Raw genomic sequence first — 23,747 nt, forward strand, 5'->3', positions numbered from 1 at the left:
ATCTCAGAGTCCTGTCCCGGGGAACCCGGCCCAGGGCACCCTAACCACCCCCGAGTGCCATCCCCTTCCCAGGCAGCAATGACAGGGAGGGAGCTCTGCCTCGGACTGATGGAGCGATGCCTCCGTTTGGTGTCCTCCATCCACGGGGACCAATCCTCTCCCTCGGGGCCACACAAAACAAGGCAGATTCCCCCTGCCCCCAGACGGCCTCTCAGATATTTGAAATTAGCCGTCATCCTCAGGGAGCTAGAGGAAAGGGAGCCTCTCACACTGTGTATGTATATCAAGCCACACAGTGGGCACTTTAAATATCTTGCAAGTTTATTTATCAATCATATCTCAGTAAAGCTTAACAAAAGAGAAGGGAGGGGCGCCTGGGTGGCTCAGGCAGTTGAGCATCCGACTCTTGATTTCGGCTCAGGTCATGATCTCAGTGTCATGGTATGAACCCCTGCATCAGGCTCTGCACTCAGCAGGGGGTTCACTTGGGATTCTCTGTCTCCTCTGCCCCTCCCTCTGTAAAAAAAGGGGGGGAGAGAGAGAGAAGAGAGACAAAATTGGCTATCATGCCTCCTGAACACCTCCAGCCGCCCCCTCCAAGCCAACCGACCCCCTGCCTTCAACCATCCTGACACTGGGCACCCACATCTTGCTGCCCAGTCTCACGGGTTCCACACCCCCATGGGCTGCCAGTCTCAGAAAGAGGAGCCATGCCCCGAGCTGGGTAACAGCCCCCCCCAGCACAACCACACAGCCGGGCAGGGACACCTCACGCCTGCACGCACGTGGAATGTCTCCACGTGAGTTACTTCTCCTAAGCCCTGAGCTCTCACCTTTGGAAAACGGCAGACATGGGCAGACCACCTCCCAAGCTGCATGTAGTCCCTGCTGGTGATTCTTTCCATCAGAGATGTGCGCCTTTTGTTCTAAACGGCAGTTTTTGGCCAAAAGGTATTTGGCCGTCACATCACCCCATGGCGGCGGCAGCCAAAACTCTCACCAGCAGCAAAGACAAGCCTTTTTTTTTTCTGTTTCTGATTCTGGCCGGGTTGCAAATCCAGCAGATATTGCACCAGTGGGGGGATAAGAACACGTTATAAAATAGGCTGTTGTTTTGAGAGGGGGAGAAAAAAAATCTCATCTTAACGGGCAAAACACGTGTTACTATGACTACAGTTTTCAAAAGATTATGAGCAAGCCAAATGTCTCCCATTATTCATACAGAGAAGACAATGTTTTGCCATCAGCGGACGATGTGCCCACATCAAGACGCACAGCCTTCCGTCCGGGTGTGCATGTGCGTCCTCTCCCGCCGACCCCTGGCGGCACCATCGGGTGCCCTGGGGAGGGCGCGGAGCACGGGGGGGGGACGGGGCATCCGGAACGCCACAGACATATTCCTCCGAAGCGCGAGTTTTCTCAGCGTTGTGCAGTCTGCCTCGGGGATCCGCGCTGCACGTCGGCACCCCGGCCGAGCCGTCATCAGCAGCAACCGTCCTGCTTCGGCTAAGACAACAGGCTTGCAGCAGATCTACACGGGCAGCCAGAGGGCTGTGGAGGAGCTCAGGCTCCCGTGGAGAGCTGCTCCCCAGGAGGAAACCACAGGGCGATCTAGCCAGAGAGGAGGCGGCCCAGAGCCTGCATGGGCAACGCTGGGGAGACACAGCGTCTGAATCCTCCTTCCAGAGACAAGGGGACTGACCAACCAATGGCCCCCTCAGCCCCTACGCATCCTGCCCCGTGCACAGCCCACGGTCCAGACAGGGTGAGCGTGGGGTCAGCCCTGCCCTCGAGGGGTTCACAGCACGTGCTCAGTACTAGAGAAGTGTTGCCACAGAGTCTGGAAACGCCGTGGGATGAGCCCCGGTGGGAGGTGGCTAATTGCAAACTAGCAGCCCTTAGGCCAGAGGCAACTTGGCTTGTTGAAGATCCTAAAACCAGGAGACTTTACGTAAACTCTCAAACTTGTCACGGCAAATCAAGTCCGGCCGCATTGAGTCCACAATCCAAAGGGGCAAGAAAGATCTGGACCCAGACAACAGCTGTCCGGCACACAGACCCGGGGCCTCCAGCACACATCACACCCTGGCTCTGCCTTCGCTCCCCGGGCATGAGTCCGGAGCCTCCTGGAGCCTTCCTCACCAGGAAGGAGCTGCTGGATTAGTCCCCTGAGGGGGAGCAGGAGTTCTCCAGGCTGAGAGGTTAAACGGGCTACAGTGAGGGAAGAAAATCCCAGCCCGATGAGGAGAGCCGTGTGTGCAGACACACGTGGGCATGGGACAGCCTGGCGCTGGAGTCCGGCTCCCCGGGGGCTGGCCTGGCCCCTCCGGCGGCCTGAATGAGGGGTCGGAGGAGGAGGAGGAGGTGGGTCACTCCAGGAACTCGCAACAAGGGCTGTCATGTCTGAAGGAAGCCCAAGAAAGGAGGCTGCCGAGGAGGGGGCAGGCCTGGCGGGTCGTCGTCATCCCGGTCCCGAGGGGGGCTTGGGGCTCCAGCTGCCGCGGCTGCATGACAAAGCCCCCCGGGGCTCGGTGGGTCAGGAGCTTGGAGGGGGCACAGCGGGGACCATCTGTCGGGGCCTCAGCTGCGGGTTTCACCATGGCGGACTTGGAATCCTCTGTGGGCACCTTTATTCACGTGCCCAGTGGCTGATGCGGACTGTCGGCTGCACCTCGGCTGGGCTGTTGGCCAGGACACTCCATGTGGCCTCCCCACACTCTCCGCATGGGCTCATGTGGGCTCCCTGTCAGCCCCACAGCTGGCGTCCAAGAGCATCTCTGGAGAGCGGGGCCAAAGCACGCGGCACGGTGATGCTCACGCTCTGGAAATCACACAGCATGGCCTCGGCCACGCTCCATCAGTCAAGACCGTCCCCAAGGTCTACCGGGGACAAGGACGTGGGGTCCATGTGGGAAGTGAGATGTGAGGCGTGGCAGATACAGCTGCGCATGTCCTCGGGGAATGCCATCTGCCACCTTTGGCTCTTTGGAAACGTCAACACAACGGACGGCGTTCCCCCAGCTCGTGTGTTCACCCGAGGATGTGGGCTGTGACGCCCAGGATCGGGGGAGAGTGATCAGCCCATGACCCCTGTGGCCAACAGGGAGCACGGGAGTGTAGTCTGCGCTGTGCTTTAGGAAGAAATCTGGGAGTGGAGCGGAGGGCGCTTTGGAGACAAGAGGAAAGGGGGAGCAATTCTCTGATGATGGGATATAAACCCGTAACCTGGTCCCGAGGAGATTTAAGGGCCACAGAGCCCCCCTCCGAGAGTTGGATCTGCAGCTGGAAATGCAAGGCGGAGCCGAGCACAGATCGCAAGTGGGGGCAGGTCCCTGCAGGGGGAGCGGCTCAGAGCCTTGCACCTGACCCCATGCCAACACCAACACCCAGGGGCCCCCGACTGGCCACAACCCCACCGGCGAGGACAGGAGCTACCAGGGGAATAGTGGGGACGGAGGAACCCACACGCCACGGCTGCAGGAACAGTCCCCTCCTGCGTGCGCTCCGGGGGAGGGTGCCGAGGAGCAGAGCTCTGTGTCATCAATAAAAACAGGTTTTCAAAAGGAGCCCAGCAACTTCTTTACTGCCTCTATTTGGCCCCAGTTTGTTCTTGATGAAGATTCTCCGCTCTCCTCTGCACGTTTGTCGAAAGCCTTTAAAAACCTTTAAAACACAGTAAATGGTAAAAAGCCAACGGGCAGACCTCTGAGCTGATAAATGTTCCCAAGGACCCTCCTCGCTCTTTGAACCCTTCTCTTTCTCCTTGTAATTGGTCTGGTTCTCACACCGTTTGCTCTTGACCTGTAAGGGAAACACGGACTCCTGGACGTCAGACCCGGGGTTTTGCGGCCGCGCGTCCCCCGGAAATGCAGTCGGAAGCCGTCGTTACTGCCAGGGCGATGTCTGTGCGCTCCGGGGCGTCCGTGGGCTGTTGTCTGTGTCAGCAGATGTCAGACCCCCATCTGGGGGTTTGGCATTGCAACGGGCTGCATGTTTGTGCCCCGCCCTGCACCCCAGATTCATATGTGGAGATCCTGGCCCCCGAGGTGATGGTACGAGGAGGTGGGGCCCTTGGCAGGTGCTTAGGTCACGAGGTGGGGCCTCATGATGAGATGGGCGTCCACACAAGTCGGTCGTGAGCGAGGAGCAATCCCACGCTCTTTCCGGGACGTGAGGTCGTGAGAAGCTGGCCGCCAGGAGCCCAAGAGGGGGGTCCTCGCCAGACCCCGCCGTGCCGGCGCCCGGATCTCGGCTTCCAGAACCATGAGAAATAAATGTTGCCATTTGGAAGCTACAGAATCGATGGTGCTTTGTTGTGACAGCCCAGAGGGATGGAGGCCGGCATCTCAGAGGTCTTCGGGGAGGTTTGAACACCTGAGGATCCCACATCCCAACGCTTCTTAGCAGCTTGTTTATGTGTTCACTTACTTATTTCCTCTCTAATCGGTTGACTTTAACTAAAAACAGATTATTCTGGATACTCCGGGTGGGCCTGATTGGATCAGGTGGAGGCCGTGGCGCAGGACGGAGGCTTCCCTGAGGAGGAAGGCTTTCCGCCTGAGCACGGACGCTGCGGCTCGGGCAGAGCTCCGGCCCGTCGCTCCCGACGGCCTGGCCTGCCCACAGCTCGTCACAGTAGAACACACACGTATCTGCCCGCATCCCACCGCCTTCCGTTTGTCTGTTGGAGCCTGACTGATGCGGGGAAGGAGGGGCCTGGCGGCCCCAGGGGTCCCAGGAGGGAGGCTGGGAGCAGAAGCAGGGGACACCCCACTCCCTGGCGATCAGGACGCCTGTAAGGAGGGCATGCATGGCCTGGGGCGCTGCTCAGCCCAGAGTCCCCACGTCTCCCTAGAATGGCTTGCATCAGTGTCCAAGAGATACCAAGGGCCTTTGCACAATGGCAGGGCCGGGCCCTCCTCTAGAAGACCGTGGGGCCTCCCTGACCCCCAGGGACCCCTCGCCCACCCGCTGGGGGGCTGAACCCCAGCCCGGCCTGCACCGGGGGTCATACTCCTCCTCGAGGCTGCTTGCTTTCCCCAGAGGCCCGGCGGTGACCGCCTCCGGGCCACTCACAGGGCAGCCGTGGACACAGAGGGTAAACCAGGAAGATGTCGGAGGAGAGCAGCAGCCAAGGAGTCTGAGAAGGGAGTGCGTGCTCCAGAACGTTCCGAGGCGGCTCCTGGGGCCGCGCTGGCTCTCGAGGGCAAGCAGGAATGCCCTGGAGACAATAGCAGCCGGCTTTCTGTCCTTTTGGGAACTAACTCTGCACCTCCCGTTTTCCTAAGTGCCTTCACTGGCACGATGGCCCGAAACGGGAGCCCCATCATCGTGATGTCTGTCCTGTAGACGCAGGAAGGAGGTGCCGAGAAGGTAAATCCCTGCCCCCAAATCATGCAGCTAGCCAGTGGTGGGACCACGGCGCAGACCGGGGCAGCCCAGGTTCAGAACCGCTCCCTGAGACTGCCTGGGCTGGACAGGGGCGTCCCGGCGCCAGGCGATCGCCATGGAGCCTGGCGCAAAACCTCCTTCCCCACAGCTGGATTCGGGGAGCATCGCTGGGCGTTTGCCTCCACGAAAGCGGAGAGAGTGAAGTTATAATAAACTCTGGTTTGAGTAAAAATAAAATATTTAAACTTCAAATAACGCTGTGAGTGTTAATGCACCCCCTCTTCTATTTTTCAATATTTAAGTGAACCCTTTGGGGGGGGAACCACATCAAGCCACACACACAAGAACTCCCATTTTCCCGCTGCCTAAGCACCACACCCGCGGAGCTGGTCTCCGCGTAAAATGCTAATACTTTTCTCATTGTGAATGTGTTTTGCATTCATTTTGATTTTTTTTTTAAGATTACTTATCTCGGTTCCTGAGTGAGAGGACTCTGACACTCCCCTCCGGAAATCGAACGCATAGTCCTACAAACTGTGCAGGACCCTGGAGGGGGCTGATCAGGAACCAGAGGGCATCTGACACGGGTTAACAGCAGACCCTTTGCTTTCAGTTTCCCGTCACCGACGTCCAGCGACGTACGTTTGGTTCCCAAGGACCCCAGGAAGCTGAGGTCCCCCCCCTTGCCTGAGCCAAAGCCCACGATTTCACACTGACACCCCAACAGATAAACAATGTCGCCAAAAGCGACTTGCCGGCCATCTACCCATCCTTATACTCCCATCCTCCCCGCCTGTTCCCGAAGGACGGGCTCAGCTAAGCATTTGCCTTCAGGTCCAGACCCAGGACAACCCAGGCCATGGCAGGACGGCGTCTGAGCCAGAAAAACCTCTCAAGGAGGGAGGGACCTACAACAAAAAGGCAAGAACAAATTCTCACAGCGTCCAAGCACGGGCGAACAGGTTGGGGTACATTCGCGCAGCGGATCGTGGCCCCGTTGCAAGGGAGTACAAACCACACGCACTCAGCATGAATTACCGTGCGCACCGCGTGCTCCTGGCTCGGAGTTCGAGGACGGGCAAACCCGACCTGCGGTGAGAGAGTTCAGAGCGGTGGTCTCCCAGCAGAGGCTGAAGAGCCAATGGGGGACACCGACCGTGAGGAGGCTTCAGGGAGCTCTCTGGGGGGATGGAGGTGTCCACAGAGTGATGGCAGGACACCTCGTAGCATTCACGTCACAGGACTCCAAGTCCCCAGGAAATGCCAGAAAGCGAAGGATCCTCCCCCGGGCCCCAGCCACACCCGCGAGTCCCCAACTCTTGGAGGACACTTTGTATCGTTTCATAGGCAACACTGTCTGGTGTGTCCTGGAAGGAAATTCCAGACCATCATCTGGTCTATACCCGCGGAGAGAGAACTGTCCCAGGCGAGGCCGGCCAGAGCACCGCCACCGCCATCTGGGCCCGAGGCCTGTCCGGCTCCGCGAGCTCGCCCTGCACCCCCAGCCCCCTGCGTGTGTCCCCCTGTCTGGGTCCACTTCAGCCACCGGCCGTCTTCGTGCGCTTGCTGCCGCCCAGAAACCCATTACAGCCTCTCGTCCACTGCGTACTCGCCGTCTTCCCTGTCTTGGGAGAGGAAGTGACGCGTGTGCATGGTTCCCGCGTCCCCGACCAGAAGTCCTCCAGGGATATCTTAAGCTCTCGCAGACTCAGGAAGGTTTCCGGCCTTCATTGCCTCGTAGTGCCCTGGCCTCCTCCCCGCTCCTGAGCTCGGGACTGAGAGGGGCCAGACTTCCACGTTCAGCCCTGGGGGGTCTCCTGAAGAGACCCCACCTCCAGCCACGCTAGGAACCAGGCAGTGAGGGCCTCTGGACCCACCCGTGGCCTGGCTCCAGGCTGTCGAGAGCTCCCAGTAACCAGCCCAAAGCGGGGAGATCTCGGTCTGGGCACGCGGGAAGCCAGGCATCATGGAAGGGAGGCTGGGAGCCGTGAGCTCTGTGAGCATGCCGTGCCTCAGTGGGCCGCGCGTGGCCAGGTAGCTGCAAGGGAGGGAGCAGACGGGCAGAGGCCCAGGGCTGGCACTGGTTCCAGCCAAGGGGACATCTGTATCGGCAGGCAGAGTGCCACGTGAAAGACACGACCCCGTTCAGAAGGGAGCGGTCTGTGTTTAAAGAGAAAGGGCTCGGCCCTTGTACCACGGAGAGAAAGGTAGCTCCCGCTCAGAGCATATCTGTACTGATCAAAGGACAGCCACCGAGGGAATTAAGGAAAAACGGAAAGAGCCAGAATTCTCTATTGGCAGGAGGGCGTCCGTGGCCCCTCAGTGCACACACTCCGGGATTTTGGAGAGTTGCACAAACATAGACTCACTCATTTCCATGAACACACAGCGTGGACTCTGTGGGTGCGTGGTTCTGCGGTGGACCCAGGGTGAAGTAGGTCATCATCAAGGGAGGCTGTCAGGTTTAAAAGCCTCTCGCTGGGCAAGCGCGGCATTCGAAAGAGTTAGTTGGCATGGCATGGCCAGTCACCATTCGGAATGAATGCAGCCTCAACAGTGCGTCCAGGCAAACAGGTGCTGGCCACCAGCTGGGGGAGGCGGGGAGGGGGATCCGCTGGACTCTGCCCCCTGGCGGCGTGGCCCCGGCTGGGCCCTACTTTCCTCTGGAGACCTGCATTGAGGGGGTCTCTGGGGGCCTGGGCTCCCTGCTTTATTACCTATTTCTCCCCTTGCTCACCTGACTATCCCCAATTTCGGGAGAGGCTCATAAGCCTTAAATTAAGAGTGGGCCAGTGCAACATTATGATGAACCCGTCTAACTTCAGATCCAGCGCTCCGCTGGAAATCAAAGGGCACGTTCGGGTGCTAGTAATTAGATTTTAAAAGATTCAGTAGATAACGTGTGTGTGGAACCACCCAGCCCCTAAATACCTGGCTCTTCTGGGAAGAATCACGACTACATAGCCTTACACATCGGGCATTGCCTTCGGAACCTAGTAAGCAGAAGCTGGAAATGACAGTTTATTTCTTTCTCATCTAAGAGAAGCCCGAAGATAGGCCGTGGAAAGTTTTCCACCGTAATGAGGAGCTGGATCTTCAATCTTTCCGCTCCAATCTCCATGGAACACGGCCCCCATCCTCAAGACCCCTCGTGGCCCAAGATGACTGCTGGAGACCCAGCCATTACGTCTGCGTTCCAGGCAGAAACCAAGCAGAGGAGAAGAAACAGGGAAAAGTCACAGGCCACTGAAGCATTTCTGTCCCCAACACCTGGAATAAAGTCAGGGTCCCGCGTGGAGGGCAAAGAGGAGGATGGATATTGGGGAGGCAGGCAGCGTCCTTGCTTCCCCCAACATGGGAAGTCCCATGGCCCCTGCGGTCCCCCTGTAGTGACAGGCGGGGCCCCCCAACCCCGCCGCTGCTGTACCAGCCGGGACATCCTGGAAGAGCTTCTGACCTTCCCCAGAGCGCACGCAGCAGACTCAGTTCCTCGGGGCCTGGAAAGAAGCCTACCCCTCTGGGGGCCGCAAAACCCTGGAACCCCATCTCCCGTCGGGCCTCACTTTCCCTTCTCCTCACTGGGTGGCGGGAGGCTGCACCCAAGCTTGGGAACCTCATCTCCCCGTGATGAGGGAGGCTCCTGGCGGGAGGCTGCACCCAAGCTTGGGAACCTCAGCTCCCCATGATGAGGGAGGCTCCACGTGGAGAAGGGATATTGGTCTTGAATCACGCGAAGACCTCAGGGAGGCAGATCGGTGCGCGGTGTCTGGATAGTCAGCCTCATGGGGTGTGGGGGCCGCCGTTCCCCGCCCAGGCGCCTCTCTGGGGTGGGGGGTGAGCATGTGTAGGAGGTGAGATTTGATGTCTCCCCTAGGGAGGAGGGAGGTGGTGAGTCAGGTGTGGCTCTTGCCCTCAAAGAAATTACGTCATGAGGACTTTGCATGGAAACCCAGCTCGGAACAGAGAAAAGGGGGAGAAAAGGGGTCCGATGCTGACCTGTGAGGGAGGGGGTCCGCGAAGCAGGACTTCTCTCTGGAGTCGGGGAGGGGTGGATGGGAAGATGGGCAGCATCCTTTGACAGGTCAGCGCAGGGCGAGCAAAGCTGGGAGATGGGACCCGCTGGGCTGGTGCTCGTCCCACCCTCTTCCTCTTCCTCCTCCTTTCCCCTCTGCCCTGAATTTCCTTCCTGCCCCCGCCCCCCAGGAGGATGCAGGGAGGCCTCCTCCAGGCTCACACACCAGCCCCAGACTGACGGCTCCAGAAGCAAGGGCCTGCCGGTGCCCGTGACCTCAGCCGGCGCCCGCCCGCTGGATTCCATCTGCGCGTCACCGGCACTTAACACAATTTTTTGGACAAATTCACAGGTGAACAAATGAACCACAGAAAAGGGCCACTGGAGCAGCTGAGCTCGCTCTTTGAGGGATAACCTCCACACAGGGAAGCACAAATCTACAAAATGGGCCAGTTTCGGTTCCACCCAGGACTGTGTCTCAAAGGGAAAAGCAATCCGTAAAATGTTTGTGCAGTAAAAACGAACGATCTGGGTGTCAATTTGCCCAGAAATAAGCCTTGAATGTGAACAATCAGAAGTGAGGAAAAATCGATACGCTGCTTCTCATTGGGTAGAAATGGACAACAAGCTTCATTTTCCTCCAGCCCCAGGGACAAAAGAGCAAATGAATGGTTCCTGTCGGGGGCCCCATGCTTCCTCTCTTCCTCCCGCAGAGCCCGGCTGGGGAAGGTGCCCTCTGCATGGGTCAGCAGGGCCCCCGAGGGAACGCACGTGCATCCCCACGCCTCACGTATCCATCCGCCCGAGCACACGTGCACGTGAGCACCTGAACACAGATGCCCGCGCCGCTCACGGACACGGGCCCGCACCCCCTGCAAGCCCCCGGCACATCGAGCTTGTGGAATTCAGCCGCAGGGTGCGCTGTGCGGTCAAGTAGTCTGCAGCGTCCCGAGGACTCTGCCAGTGTCTGCACCCCTGTCCGGTCACCCGGGGGGCTCCCGTCCCTCGAGGACGCTTGGACATCTGGGGACACACACACGCTTAGGAAACCCCCTCTACCCACCCACGGGAAGCGCACACCCGGGGATATTCACTGTATTCCCACTTCTATGGCAAAAAATGGCCACAAATTTCGTGGCTTCGAAAGACACAAATGTATCACGTCACAGTTCTGGGGGTGGGAAGTCCAAAACGGGTTTAAATGGGCTAAAATCCAGGTGCCGGCAGGGCCGCGTTCCCCACGTCCCCCGGCCCCCCACGCCAGCCGCTGGAGGCTGCCCGGCTCCGAGGCAGGGAAGCCGCAATGTGGCATCTCCCGGTCGGTCCCCGCGGCTCTGCAGCATCCCTTCCTCTTGCAGTGCCGAGAACCCTGTGCGGACGCCGGGCCGTCCCACGCAAAGCGGGACCATCCCACATCTCAAGGTCCGCGGATGCACAACCTCTCCAGACAACCTGGCGCAGTCCGGGCTTCCGGGGATTAGGACCCCGCGTCTCTGAGGGGCTACCACTCTGTCTCACACACACATATTCACAGCCCAGTGACAGAGGTGTGTGCGGGGTGAGAGACAGACCGCTTTCTGATCAAGATTGTGGGTTTTCAAGGCAGGTCTCGCACCGACTTCCAGACCTGGCCCTGCCTCCTGGGGCTGCGTGACCTGGGGCACCTTTCAAGCCCCGTCTCAGCCTCGTTTTCATTATCTGGAAAATGCAAACGAGGACACCCTACTGCATTAAGCATGTCTTTTTATTCCGTCGCTTGACATCTGGGGCCTCCGGCGACCAGCCAGTTCCCAGGGACGGTCAAGCACTTGCCTGTGATGGAGGCTTTCATGGGCAAACTGACCCCCCCAGAGCCCGTGCACCCCTCCCCCTGCTCGCTGCGCCCCCACACCCAGGGCTAAGCCCCCCTGCCCCTGCACCCCAGAGCCTGCTGAAATTATTCAAACTAGCCGATCCCAGACCTGATCACTGCCTCACCTGTTCCTCCCCAGGGAAAGCACAGCGAAGGACCTTGTGCACGTGTCCCCCTCGCCCCCTCTGCCTCCCGACCAACCCCGGTGCTTCCCGGTGTGGCCCTGCATGGCAGGGCATGGCCCCCCTTCTACAGAACCATGAGCAACACTATCTTTTCAATACTAATCATCTCCTGGTCTGTTGTTGGTTGGTCTGACCTGAATAATAACAAAGCTACGTTTTATGGGAGGATTGTATTAGGGGACTAGTTACAAGGTTTCGGTGGGATCGTGCAGGCCAAGTGATTGGTCGAATGCCCAACCATCAGTCAGCTGTTGCTGGGGGGAAGCAGCCCACAAAATCTTAGGTGCGAAGCCTTGAACTTGGTCTTCTCCCCAAGGCTGTGTTGCAATGGCCACACCTTCCATTGGTGAGGAAGCGTTTGATTTTCCAACCCGGCAACTTCTGGGCTCGACACTCCGCCTGCAAACTGGCCCAACTCCTTCTGGAGTTTATGTCTTTCGAATGCAATTAGCAGCATCCAGCCCATGTTTTCAACACCTTGCCTCAAAATCTCTTCACCCAACGTGACAGGTGTTTAGGCGCATTTTTCTACCTTCCAGGTTATTGCAGGCCACGGCTTCACCGCGTGTCTCCCGCCCGGCGGTCAGGACGCCACAGCATCTGGTACATCAGGGAGAAGCTGCTGGGCCCGAAGTTTCCGAGGTTTTCCATCCATCCGTGTGTGTGTGTGTGTGTCTCATTTAGAGCGACGGTGACGGATGAGGGGTGCGTGCATGAGCTGGAGAAAGGTGGCACATTCTTGCTTCGGGTGAGGGAAGGACTATTGTCTGCGGTGGCCGCGGGCGGAAACGCGGCTTGCTTGCGAGTCGGTGGTAATTAACTCAACCCGGGATGAATAATGTGGTGCGTATGAAAATGTTATACTGCCCGTGTAATAATAAATCGTTAACAGATGCTGCAGGGATGCAGGTTATTATTGATGACTTTGGAGAGACAAAGGTGTGTGTGGGAAATGTCAGATTCGGGGGAGCTCAGCTCCTGCCTCCCGGCTGGCCGCGCCCGGGGCCCCAGCATTGGCGTAAGAAGCAGGGAAGTGCCATGCGCATGCAGACCTGGCCTGGTTCGTACACACTTGTGCTCCCGGGATGGGGAGGTGGATGCCTCCCCACCCCACCCCCCCAGGGCCCCTCCTGCAGGGACGCCGCTCCTGGACTTCTCACACGATCAAGTCCCGAGTGCACACGGGCACGGCCCCTCTGGGCTCGGTGTCCTCACCCTGCTGGGTGCCGGAGGACAGAACTCTGTGCAGGTGGGAAGCGTCTTCATGTGGGCCCCACACCGAGGGGAGCTGATGCTATAAATCCCTGCACATCACCCCCTTTACCCCGTTGTCCGCCCCCCACCCCGCCCCGCTCCTTCCCTGCCGTCCTGTCTCTGCCGAATCCTGGGCTCCTTCAGGCCAGAGAGAACAGAGCTCACATCCATGCTTACTTACTGTGTGACTTTGCGCAAATTACTTAACCTCTCTGAGCCTGTTTAACCACCTACAACTGTAGATTAAGACAATGCATGCAACATGCCTAGTCCAGAGCCTGGCGCCGTGGTAGCGTTGCCCAGATAGGAAGTTCCCTCATTTGCCGTCCTCTATGCAAACCCCTTTCTCCCGCCTGACGGGCTCCGTTAGCCCTTCTGCTCTCCCGACCGAGCCTTTCCTCCAACATGCCCTCCTCAGCCCCTGGTGTAATGAAATCAAAGTGTCCCATGTCCGGCACTTTCTCTAGAAGCGCCCTTCCCATGCACGCCCACGGTGGAAATGGCCCACTCTCCTCATTGATGGCTCCGAATTAGTTCACGGCTCCCGGTAGCTGCTGGGCTGTGTTCCCTTCCCCCGCTGCCCGTGTGACTTCTGGCCCCTGGGACCGCAGCACAGGCAAGGCAGGAAGACACTCGGAAAGCAGTGTGCGCTGGGACTCATCCCCTCTTTCTGCTCTTGGGACCCCGGGACATTCGGGGGAGCTCAGAGGCTGGCGCCGCTGCAGAGAGCCGCCCTCCACGCCACCAGACCTCACGTTCCGTGAGCCGGTACGTCTCCTTACTGTTTAAGCCACTCTGATCCCGATTGTTTCAACCCTGCGGCCAAAATCATCCTCAATGATGCGTCCCCTCTGATACGATGAAGAACGAACATCCCCCAGATCACGAGAACCAAGCTTCTCCGCTCCGAGAGCCCTCCTCCCGGCCCACCCGACAGCCAGTCGGGGACCCTGGTCAAGAGGTGAGCGCCTCGCTCCCGAGCTGGTGGATCTCTTCCCCAGGAATGCTTTAATTTGTGTGGCACAGAGACCGTCTCTTTGGTGTTTAAAGCGGTGAGAAGTAAGACTCAACGGTGTCCCGTCACGCGAAGAAAGTTATCCATCACAGAACAGCAGGCGGAGCAGATATGCCCGAGAGGCAAGGCTTGGAGAATGATGGGGACAGAGCAGGAGAATGTCCTTGGTTCCCTGCGTTCTTGGGACCCAGCCTCTACTCTGCAGTCCTCCAGCCCCAGCACCCAGACACGGCCCCACAGTCCCACCCTGCGCAGTCCAGGACCTTGCCCGCTGACCCACGTCTCCTTGCAGACCACTGAGCTTTGCTGGAAGTGACCGCCGTGTGGCACCATTCCCCCGTCACTCAGTCCACTCACAGGCACTTACAGGGTGCTCCAGTCGATCGGCGACTCGTCAAGCCCGGCTCCCACCTCTACCAAGCTCTGGATCTAGCAGGAGCCACACCGTAAGCAAGTAACATCAGCACAGTACAGTAAGTCCTGTGTTTAAAACCAGCGTGTCGTTAACAGCCCCTCGGAGAAGCACCCACCAGAGAACGTGCTCCAGAGCGGCTGACCCCAGAGTTCAGGCTTGAAGAATTAACAAGAACCTGGAGGCAAAAGATGTTCTAAGCAGAAGGTAAATGCAAAGTCACTAGAGTGTCGCTCATAATTCAACCGATGCTTGTCGAGCACCCGCTGTTTTTCAGGTGTCATTATGAGCCCAGAGGACGGTGTGAATGAAATTCTGCACATTCGTGTCCCTTTCCGGAGAAGGCTGTGAGCTCCCCCTCCACTGGGGGCATGAGAACCACTTTAACACCTTAGCGACCCGTGAATCATCCTTGTCCCTCGCCCCAGCCACAGACAGCCGCTGATCCACTGAACGGTATGTCGGTAACACTTCAAATTTATCCATGCTCGCCGTCATCTTGTTCATCTCAGGAGATCTGCCGACCTACCGAGATCTTCCCTTGGCTCTTTCCCCCCTCCAATTCCTTGTTCAGTGAGAGTTGTGTTGTCTTCTCAAAGTGAAGCTGTAACACTATTTCTCGCCGCAGGGGAAGCCTGTGCGTGGTCCCATGCAGCCCGCACACCTGCCCTCCAGCCCCAACACCTCTGACTCCACCACAGGTTCCAGGAGGATCTCCGTCTTCTGCCATCCTGCAAGGAGCATGGGAACACTGCCGCGGTCAGCCTTGGGTCCACCCAGCCAGCCCCTGGTTCCAACGGGGTCCCCCAAGGGACCTTGTCACCAGTCCACCACGGGGATGGCCGAGTGACGGACTCGCTCCACTTAATCATCCCACCCCGATCGATTATTGGGTTCAGCCGGGCGTCTCGGGAAGGGTTTTCTGTTTCTTATTGGCACCAGCTCTTGGTATAATGAATTCCTGAAGCTTGCTACCCCTGAATATGCTTCACACATTGTTCTTCTGAGCGTCAAGGCATAGAAGTCGCCCAGCATCCTGGACGCAGTGGTCCTGCACCACCACCCCGACCTTGCTCTGCCAGGATCCAAGACCCTCCCTCACAGGGCAGGGGAGGATCGGTTCAGCCAAGGATGCAGATCGCCAAAATCACCCAAAGGGAATTGTAAGGCACATGACGTCAGGGGACAACTCTGGCTCTTAAGTGGGCTACCAGTGGGTGGCTTGCAGGAACAGTGTGCTCAAGGCAAAGGGCCCCTGGGAGCAGAAGCCAAGACAGAGGTTGGTCCAAGACTGGACCTTCCGCGGGTCTAAGCACTAGACGGACGGTCGAGGGCCTGCTGGGAAAACAAAGCACTCTTGTATTCAAAACTCAGGGAAGTTAATACAGAGGATGAGCCAGTCAGGATGAAAAGGCTAAGAAGCCAAACAAGGATGCAGAAGCCCACCAAAAGTTAGCAATAGCAGGACCATTATCCCTGCAGGGCTGCAGGACACAGAGAGGCGATGGTTTATTACCAGGGCCATCCAGCCCGAGCTGGAGCCGCCGCAGAGGCCACCGGGCAGGAGGAGAGACCACAGGCAGAGGCAGGTCCCGCAGGAATCCAGAGCCAGCTATGCAGGTGCCGCCGAGGCCAGAAAGTGCCCAGAGCAGAGAGGAGGAAATGCCCCGACTTCCCCTCCCTCCCTCCCATGCTCTAGTCTCCTGCCAGACCCAGACGGAGACCAGCGGCAAGGGGCCGGGGAAACACAGCTCGCGGGAGAAGGATGGAGTGACACTGGCCAGTCCAGGGACCAAGGGACACACCCGCCCCAGGAGTTCGTGTCCCCCTGCTCTGCTCTCCTTAGAGTTTCAGAGCCTCTGGCGTGACCTTTCCCTGCCTCTGTCCTCCTAGCATCAGTCCCCCCGGGGCAGTCTCTGTGTCTGTCCATCCTCGGGGCTCAGTTAATTCTACCATCCTCTAAGTACGGCTTATGCACCCAGCACATGCCAGGCACTCAGCAGGGCAGGGCAAGGAGGGGAACAGGGAAAGAAATAAGAAATAAGATCCCACCCTTGTTCTCAAGGAGCTCACGGTCTGACGGGCCGGGAAGCAGAGTGTCTAACACAAGACATACGCAGGAGCTTGGCGGGTGGGAGAAGGCTTCCCAGAGGAGGTGGCATCCGAACTTTCTCCAGGACCCGTCTGCCAGACCGCACTCTCCAGTCTGAGGTTTGCCCCCCCAGATGCACATTTTGCTCCGAGTCCGAGCCTCCTCCCTCCCTCCCTGTGTTCACCTTGTATCATACGAGGGTCCCCGATGGTGGAAGCAAAATCGGAGGAACCAAGGTGGGCTCCTCTCATCAATGCAGACGTAAGCACAGAAGGGTCCCTCCCCTCCTGCTCCCTGGGGAGCCCTCGCTGAGCCATCCCCGGGGGCTGAGAACTGCATCTGCATTCCCACGTCCTCTGCACAGTCCTGCACAACTGGAAATAATGCCCCTTGGACGGAGCACCTCCTCCGTGCCTGGAACCGTGTGGGCCACCGTGAGCCCTCAGGGGCCGGCAAAGCACGCTCGCCACCCCCCAGTTCTCGCCTCGAGCCCCCACGAGCTGCCCGGCTCACTTCTCCGGGCCGTCTCCACCGCACGCCCTGCACCGCAGGGACTGCAGGGCCTGGAAGTGAGAATTCAAAACTTCACGGATGTGGACAAGCTCTGCACATTTAACCCATTTGGCTGCAGGCGGACCTGACCCAGCAGGGTCCCCCGGGGGCCACCAGGGCACAGTCACGCTGTCAAGAGAGGACATAATTCAGCAAAGGCATCCTAGCAGCAAGTCCTGTGGCAAAAGCCCGGGAAGAAAGCACGAAGGCAAAGGTCCGATTGTGGCCGAAGGCAGCCAGGTGCCAGTGAGGAGCCCAGGCAGCTCCGTGAGGCCGGCTTCTCGTCCTACTATTCATTCATCCTTTGGTTCAACAAATACGTAGTGAACCTCTAGTCCTTGCAACCACCTCTCTGCAGCAGGTGCCGGGGCAGGGCTGTGGGCAAGGGAGACAGAAACCCGGCCCTGGGCGAAGTTACAGCCCAGGAAGCAGACAGGCAAGACGGGGAGGGAGAAACTGCAGCCGTGTCAGGAGAAACTGGATCAAAGGGCCTTGGCCTGATGGCTCCGGGCCATGCCTCCTTGAGAAGGCGGGACCCTCCTCATCCGCAGGAGCCACCAGGCGGCAGGCCCTGTTCTTGCGGCCTCACCCAAAGTGGCCGGCATGGGGGCCCAGGAGACGCTTGAGGGGCGAGAGCTGCTTCCTCCGCTCTCTGGGACCGAGACAGGAGTCAGGAGAGGAGAGACCTCATCCTCCCAGCCCATCCCCTAGGCCAGCTCTGGGCTCACAGAACGCCCCATGGTCCCAGGCGGCTCAGAGGAGCCCGCAGTCTTATTTCTGCTGATCTATCACCACCCGGTGGCGAAAGAAGATGTTGTCAGGAAAAGAGAGCCCGAGCGATGGAGTTTAATGACCAGTTGGCACACGGATTTGTCGTGTTGTAAGGAGGCTTAGTGGGGCCGCCGTGAGGGGCTTCATTAATTCTCCACACTAAGCCCCAGACGGCTGAGGATTTGGCCTATTCTCGCAGGCTCCTTAACTCCCGGAACTATTTCTGCACTCAGCACCTCTTACGGGGCAGAAGTCCACCCCCAGAGCTAATCCCAGATCCTCCTACTGCCGTTAGAGAACCTCTGTTCTGAGGGACAGCAACGGAGCTGGACACTCTCAGAGGTCACCGTGTCACCTCTGTATTTTCCAGCTCAAAGCTCCGCTTGGGTGGGGGGTAGAGGCAGGGAGGGGGACACTTAGTGCAAGGGACTCAGGTGCATTTCGGGAAGGCTGGCCTCCCCCGGAGTGAGGGCCAGAGCGAGCTGCAGGTGCATCCAGGCTCAGGCAGCCGCCTTGGGAGCGACGAGAGGACAATAAGCCTGTTGAAGGCGGACACGGCTCGTCACCCGAGGGCACACCGTGCAGCACCCGGAGGCGACGGGAGGCACAGCGGGGGACACACGGGGCTTCGGACTCTCTGGTCTCGGCTGCAAAATCAGTACGAGGATCTCCCGACTTAGAAAAATGTTGGGAAGATAAAGTGAGCAGCTCAGCAAAGTTCTGCCTGAGGTGGGTCCCTTACCATAGATGCCCCCACGCACCCCTCCCACCCCGCAGGACCACCGCCAGAAACGTCAGCTCGACCATTTCCCATCCTCACGGCCCGTCTTGTTCCGGAAGGACCCAGGATGCCCACGTGCACCCTTATGAAGATGTCAAGTAAAATTAAAACTGTATTACGTGGCTGCGTGGATCACAAGGAGGGTGGGGACGAGCTGTAGGCGCAAACTAAACGTCAGGAAGTACGTGAGGCATGTGCCTGATGACGGCGTGTTGTATGCGTTTCTAAGAAATGGGCCAAATGCGTGACTTTAAAACTTCCTAGAGGACAAACCAAAGACGCACAACGTTGCGTGATGAGGTGCTTGAAAGGAAACCATAAGTGCGTTCCCAAGAATCGCACATTTCTGAACCAAAATTTTAAATGTGTGTTCTCTTCGATCCGGAAGTTTCTCCTCCTGGGGGTGCTCACAAGCATGCTTGAGGACACCCGTACGCACAACAGCGTTCATTCATTCACAGCAGAATGCGAAGGAAAACTAGCTAAATCTCCACCCAAGTGGACTGATTACATAAATTACAGTACAGCTCATGGCTGGGATTCCTTGCTGGGTCCACAGGATGGACCACACGCCCACAAAGATGATTCCAGAAGGAGGTGGACGCCGGGCCTGTGTTGGGGGCTGGGAGGACGTGAGGAAGCCTGTTCTCTTCCTGGGAGTCTGGGGTCATACTGCCCCGCCTCATAGATGGGGAGGGGGCTGGGGAATCCTGGGGCTGGGGGTGATAGGACCGGTCAGAAGGACACCAGCCACGTTAATTTTTAATAGGAACTAGCATTATTTAATAAAATAAAAAAATAAAATGTTTAATTGCTCCTAAAAGGCCCCAAAACATCAGGCCGGGAGCAAAGACCCAAGGCACCAGAACCAGGGAACTAAACACCCAGACCCAGAGGGAGCACACCCTCGGGTCCTCCGGCCACCGAGGCAGGACTTGGCTTCGAGGCACAGAAAGGACTCCAGTGCCATCCAGTGGCCACAGTGAGCACTGTTCAGATGGACAAGGAGGAAGCCGGCAGTTCAGCGTGGACGGCACTGATCCATGGCCGGTGCTCCCGCTAAGCAAAGTGGTCTCAGCCCCCCCACACCCCACCCCGTGTTCAGGAAGTTAACGTCCTACTGGCAGGTGAGGGTAACCCAAAGCCGACAAGCACACCTCTGAGGCCAGACGGTGCAGAAACAGAAAGCAGGTCAGGGGTCTCAGGGAGGGAGGGGGGCGGCTCTACAGGAGGCGAGGAAACAAGCCTTCTGCTATGGGGGTGGGGGTCATCCCAAGAGGATGGGAGGGCCTGTGCAAAGGCCCTGGGGTGAGAGCATTCTTTGTGTGTTCAAGGAACAAAAAGGAGACCAGAGGGGATGGAGGTAGGAGAGAAAATCAGAGAGACATCAGGGGCCAGATCATACAGGGCTCGTGCGGCACTGCTGGGACTTTGACTTTTACTCCAAGAGAAAGGGGGAGTATTGTAAGATTTTGAGCGGAGAAGTGACCTGGCCTGGTTTATGTTTTAAGTGGGTAATTCTGGCTGCCAGATGGACAGTAGACAGCCAAGGGGGCAGTTAGGAGGCTACTGCAGTGGTCCAGGTACAGTTAGGAGGCTATTGCAATGGTCCAGGTACAGTTAGGAGGCTACTGCAATGGTCCGGGTACAGCTAGGAGGCCACTGCAATGGTCCGGGTACAGCTAGGAGTCTACTGCAATGGTCCGGATACAGCTAGGAGGCTACTGCAATGGTCGGGGTACAGCTAGGAGGCCACTGCAATGCTCCGGGTACAGCTAGGAGTCTACTGCAATGGTCCAGGTACAGCTAGGAGGCCACTGCAATGGTCCGGGTACAGCTAGGAGGCCACTGCAATGGTCCGGGTACAGCTAGGAGGCCACTGCAATGGTCCGGGTACAACTAGGAGTCTACGGCAATGGTCCGGATACAGCTAGGAGGCTACTGCAATGGTCCGGGTACAGCTAGGAGGCTACTGCAATGGTCCGGGTACAGCTAGGAGGCTACTGCAATGGTCCGGGTACAGCTAGGAGGCTACTGCAATGGTCCAGGTACAGCTAGGAGGCTACTGATACTCCGGATACAAGATGATGGGGGTCTGCACCAGGGCGGGACCCGTGGGCACAGTGAGAAGTCAGGCTCTGGATGTGGGGTTTGAGGGAAAGAGAGGTGGCAAGGGTACAAGGGTGACCCCAGCGTCTGGGGCCCTGAGCAGTTACTGGCTGAGATGAAAAGCCTGGGAGCGGCAGGGTCCTTCTGTAGGCATGTGTATCAAGTACAACACAGTAACGAAGATGAGCATGTCATACAATAAACACATTGTGTAGCCCAGCAAAGCTGAGTATTTCATATAGTTGCATGTGTGCGTCTGCGTCTGTCTGTCAGTCTGGAAGGACATGGAGCGTAGTAGGGACACTGGTAGCCTCTGCAGCGCATGAAGTTGTCCCGGTGAAATGAAAATTAAAATAATATCTCAAACCACTTCTTCATTACACATATGATCTGAACGTGCAAAGGCCGTGCAAAGCAAGGAGCTCCTTTCCTAAGTGCAAAACAGACGAGGCTCGGTTACCTGCCTCCAAGGAACCCATGAGCTTGAAAAGGAGAAGGTAAATGGCGTTTCTGGACCCTCTGCTCTGTCCGTGCCCCACGCGAGGCTGACGTGACCCGGAGTCACAGTGAGCTAGTGGCAGAGGCATCCGAAGACCCCAGACCCACCAGGAGCAAAGCCCCTGTGCTTTCCCTGGCACCAGCCGCCTCCAGGCACAGACGGTGGAAACACAAGGCAACAGTGGGATGGAAAGTGAAAGCAGGAGAGGCTTCCTGGAAGAGGTGCCACTTGGGTTGGCCATTCAAAAATGAGTAGGATTATTGGCAGGCGAAATTTTAAAAAGGGGAGAGAGGGTGAATAGGTCAACTCATTTTAAGTACCTGTTAAGTCTCCAGCAGTTCTGTTCACTGCCTTCGTGTGCGTTATTCGGTTTTACACCTTCTGAAGGAGACGTGACCTCCCCATTTACAGACGTCCGTGCTGAGGGCCAGCAAGGTAAGTGACATGGCCAAGATTTCAGAACTGCTAAGGGCAGAGCCGGGCCCTGTGGATGCAAAGCCTGGGTCCCTCCCTCCAAATCCTGCTGACCTAGAAGTTAATGAGCCAGAAGAGGAAAAGTCCTTGACCGGGGCATCCACGCACCTGGCCCCCAGCCCCAGCTGAGCCACTGACCTGCTGTGTGATCTGAGCAAGTCCCCTTGCCTCTCTGGGCCTCCACACCCCCCTCAGATGCCTGAAATGAAAGGTTTAGTCCGGGACTCACGCACTCCATGTCTGATAGCCTAGGGGTGCCACAGCTAAGAAGCTCGCAGCCCAGGTCAGACGCCCAAGAAAAGTGGGGACAGGCGAGTGGGCAGCCATGGAGGTCACTGGGCTGGGGGGGAGGGGTGCATGTCTCTGCTCCTGTTCTGCTCTGTCAGCCTCTCTCTGCCTGGCCTTGGCCTCCAAGACCCTCATTATCCAGAATCCTAGGACACCCCCACCTTGTGATGTATTAAAAGGTAAGTATTTGGGTTTTGTCCCTAGTTCCTGGCACACAACTGCTAAAACCCTCAGGCTCTTAGCCTGCACGCTAACAAGATGGCAGGTGGCTGGGCCCCCCAGAGCTGCAGGGCGGGGGCTGCTCACCCAAAGACCAAGGCAGGATGTCCAGGCAGAGGGGCTGGAGGGTTAGTTAATCCCCAAGGCCAATGTCTTAATCTCCCCTACGAAATGGAACCTCCATAAAGCCCCTAAATGACAGGGTTCAGAGAGTTTCCGTGCTGTGAGCACATGGGGGTGCTGGACTGCCCCCTCCCCACACCCTGCCCTCTGCACCCCTTCCTGCTCGCTCCTGACTTGTATCCTTGATAATAAGCCGCTAAGGACAACGTTGTCCTATGTCCTCTGGGTCCTTCTAGCAAATAATCACAAATAACAAATCTGAAAAGGGGTCGGAGGGGGGGAACCTCTGAATTTGTCACCGAATCAGGCAGACGGGCAGGTGACCTGGGCACCCCGTGTGCACCTGACAGCCGGAGGGGGGCAGTCTTGTGGGGCTGAGCCCTAAGCCCGCGGAGACTGCGCCAACCCGGGCTTACCTCCCACCATCCAGGGCCGTGGGGTCCCTCGTGGAGGGCTCAGATCCCCCCGACGCAGGAGCAAACCGAGGCTCAGAGGAAGGAACCGGCCGCAGGAGGAGGCTGCGTGCAGACCAGCGGACGCTTTGTCAAATCAAGGTGTCTCCAAAAACTGTTAGGCAACAGGGATCCGTTGCTCACGTCTCTCCGTTCAACAAAAGAGGAAGAAAGCCTGCGCGGTGTCCGCAGAGGCCTGGCTCTGTGGCCATGGGGTGGGGGCCGTTCCGCTTTCTGGCCAGACGTCTCCTAGCTGAGTGCGGGCGAGCAGATGCCCCCGGGGCCGGGAATGCACACGTGACGTGGCAGGATGGGCAGTGGGGCTCGGGAAGGCTCGCCACCCAGGAGAGGCTGGGGGCAGCTCCCTGGCCCAGCTGGAGCGGTTCAGTAAGGAGCTGCCCTGCTGACTCACGGGACCCCACCCTTCCGGAGCGCCCTGCCCGCCCGACGCCCACCTGCCCGGAGAGTCCACACCCGGGCTGGAAAGGCAATGGGTGTCGTGGGTCTGCGCCCCGCCCCCCGCCCACCTGCAGAGGTGGCCCCTCCCCTGTCCCCAGCATACCCAGCCTGGAGTCCTCTGCATGACAGGCTCTTCTCCGTGGACTGTGTCCCGAGGCCGAGAGGCGCCTGATGGGGCCTGGGAGTGCTTGGCTCTGAGCTCAGCCCACTTCCCAGCACCATCGAGGCTCAGGCTGGGACCCTGAGGAGCAGAGAAGGGTGAGTGTCTCTGGCTGGCTGCACCCCACTCCAGCGCCCCCATAGAGCCTGGGCTTGTCTGTGTCTCCCGGCCCCTCTGGGCTCCTCCCGCCCGCGGCCCTTCCTCCCTCTCCTGCCCCTCCCTTCTCCTAACCGCAGAGGCCCTGGGGTCTACACCAGGGAAGAGGAATCTACCAGGTGCAGAGGAATGATCCCGGTGGGGTCTCGCCCTGGGCCAGGGGAGGGGCAAAGGTGAAGGGAGACCGCTGTCCTCTGCCTGCTTGATGCCCCTCTGCACTCACCTCCAGCCCGGCCCCCGTGCACATCCCCAAGGTCCCTCAGCGGGCAGGGATGCCCGGCGGAGCCCAGTGGCGGCTGGCCTGGTACCTAGACGTGCGTGATAGGCAAGGATGACCTGAAGGAGTTCCAGCTTCGGCTGCCTGAGAAGCCGCTCTGCGGGCCCTCTGCCGGCGCCACCCTGGCTCAGCTGCAGAAGGCAGATGGCGTGGAGGTGGCCTCAGGCCTGGTGGCTCAGTATCGGGAGCAGCGGGCCTGGGATCTGGCCCTCCG

At 58.5% G+C, this 23,747-nt stretch overlaps 1 long non-coding RNA gene across 2 annotated transcripts; it reads right to left on the bottom strand.

Moving 5' to 3' along the window:
* Positions 1 to 320: 320 nt before the first annotated feature.
* LOC118526868 (uncharacterized) lies at positions 321 to 23,538 on the bottom strand. 2 transcript variants are annotated; one of them, XR_004912849.2, is made up of 4 exons: positions 23,044 to 23,538; positions 22,446 to 22,596; positions 21,246 to 21,453; positions 321 to 516 (listed from the first exon to the last, which is right to left on the bottom strand). It is a non-coding gene; the product is annotated as an uncharacterized LOC118526868 (long non-coding RNA). The 2 variants fall into 2 exon arrangements; XR_004912848.2 differs by lacking the exon at positions 23,044 to 23,538 and having other exon boundaries at positions 22,446 to 22,632.
* Positions 23,539 to 23,747: the final 209 nt, after the last annotated feature.

Source organism: Halichoerus grypus, chromosome 2 (assembly GCF_964656455.1).
Source record: "Halichoerus grypus chromosome 2, mHalGry1.hap1.1, whole genome shotgun sequence".
Taxonomy (NCBI): domain Eukaryota; kingdom Metazoa; phylum Chordata; class Mammalia; order Carnivora; family Phocidae; genus Halichoerus; species Halichoerus grypus.